Source organism: Triticum dicoccoides, unplaced genomic scaffold, assembly GCF_002162155.2.
Source record: "Triticum dicoccoides isolate Atlit2015 ecotype Zavitan unplaced genomic scaffold, WEW_v2.0 scaffold245706, whole genome shotgun sequence".
In the NCBI taxonomy this organism is placed as follows: Eukaryota; Viridiplantae; Streptophyta; class Magnoliopsida; order Poales; family Poaceae; genus Triticum; species Triticum dicoccoides.
In genome coordinates, this window is record NW_021251053.1 from 40 (window position 1) to 2,174 (window position 2,135).

Below are 2,135 nucleotides of genomic sequence, written 5' to 3' on the forward strand. Positions count from 1 at the left end.
CCTTTCTATTTCTATTTCTTGCGTGGAAACAGTCCAAACCTTCAACTAATATAACTCGTTGGGTACGTCGAGTGTTTTAGTTGTACAATTTGAGTTATATGGTACCTATTTCGTGGCTCCCAATGTGTGATGTGACTTGGTCATAGATGTAGAAAGATGACCAGAAAAGAATCTTCTCAAGCTCAGTGTAGGTCTCCTATCAGAAGCTCCAACTTGAAATATAGAACTAGTCCTCCATACGCATAACCTTGGATCTACATATTAAAGAAAGGATTGCTCAGTTAGATCTAGACTAATTTCACCTGCTTTTGCATGAATTCGATGACTCGTTCAGTTTTGCCTGATTGGCTATGCAAGCTGGTCCCGTCAATTATACACAATGCATGTATACTCTCTGTCTCTCTCCAACCATGTGTGTGGACGTGTGGTAGTTAAGATTTGTGTGCAATCAATACTAGGAAGGAGCACAATTAATGCACCCACACTCCCTTTAGTCGCGATGGGAAGCTGTGGATGCAAAGCATTATTAATACTAGTGGTTGGGGCGCCACCATGCAAAGCATTATTAATACTAGTGGTTGGGGCGCCACCCCTGTGGCGCCTCCTGAGTGATACTTGTGCGGTGCCAGGTAGTGAGCGCCCTTTTCAATTGGCTGTGGCTTTAATTGATAGCACACATGCATGTATTTTTTAGGATTTTTTTGAATGAATGACGGTAACGCAAACCAAGTACATTAGAGCTAAAAGTATGTTAAACCTAGAGGACTATCAGTGAGCTATCTACCTGGTTACAAGGTGCAACCATTACACACTTGTCCAAAAGTGTATCAAACTCAGCAAATAAACAAGCAACCTTAACCCTGTATCTAGCACCTCTCCGTCATGTCGTTCAATTGCAGTCACAAGACTTGCCGGTGCAGAGCAGCTGCTCATCCGCGCCATCGTCGAGGCTCTCCAGGCCATACTCGCTCTGCTCACCATCGTACTAGTCCTCGATGCAGCCCATGTCAATTCGAGGGCATCACAGAAGAAGCAATGGTCGTCGCTGTAGACGCCGGGGAGAGTAGGCGAAGGTTGTGCACTCAAAGCACCACGAGTCGCAGCAGCCACCACATTACGTGTGGTAATGTTCAACAACTTCCTCGTAAGGTGTACATCAGCACATATCTAGGAGATTATGTATCATCCCCTTAGCTTTGTTCTACAGAGAAATGCAAAAACAAATTATGTTACGTAAACAGACAAATATATGAAGCTAAGAAAAGTTTACAAGGAACAAATGACACAACATGCCTCAAGTCTAGGTACAGGTAGCGAATAAAGCAGTACACAGCGAACAGTCAAGTATATCAATAAGGGGTAATAATATTTACCTGTATGACAACGGAATGTGCTGGTGTGTCAACATATCTCTATATTCTCATCGTGTTAGATCAATGGAATGCACGAACTCAACATGATTGATCTAACAAAAAGGAATTCACTTAAAGTCCACATGATGAAATGGAAGAGATTAAAACGAAGCTGGACCAAAGTAATGAAGCCAAGGGGATATTAAGTTTTAATCGTACAACATACCATTTGATCAGCAAGCATGATACAGTTTTTACATTTTAGAGACGACTTCCTGTTACAAAACCTAAAAAATCATCAAGGCCTGGCCACGTTGTAATCATCATCTACACCAAAGCACATGAAATTTTGAATTCCAGCTGCCAAATAAAAGGGAATGTCAGTTGATTACTTTGTGGATAAAAGAGAATGATGGACTAAGCAAGAGCAAGGAAGCGAAAAGAAAACATGTATATTGCTTCCTCCATGGAAGTATTCTGTATAGCTTTGACTCATACAACAACAGTGGACGTTTTGTCTTAGATGTGATTGCCTAGCTAAATAGTCAATGTTCCTCCTCGCTCGTCTCAATCAAGAATACGAAGCAAATAAAATGTATATATGTCAAAATAGAAATTACTTGTAACCTCATTATGGTTCAATCAAACTATGGCTCCAATAAAAGAGAAGGAGTAGGCCTTATTGTGTATTCAGGCAAATCAAAGAAATAGATAATTTCTTGGCTAATAAAGTGGAACTCGACCAAGAATATAAAATAACCCAGAATTGTAGATGATGAAATA

At 40.6% G+C, this 2,135-nt stretch overlaps 1 long non-coding RNA gene across 1 annotated transcript; it reads right to left on the bottom strand.

Moving 5' to 3' along the window:
* Window positions 1-751: 751 nt before the first annotated feature.
* On the bottom strand, window positions 752-1,674 carry LOC119345514. Its single transcript, XR_005167063.1, has 3 exons — window positions 1,579-1,674; window positions 1,374-1,465; window positions 752-1,201 (listed from the first exon to the last, which is right to left on the bottom strand). It is a non-coding gene; the product is annotated as an uncharacterized LOC119345514 (long non-coding RNA).
* Window positions 1,675-2,135: the final 461 nt, after the last annotated feature.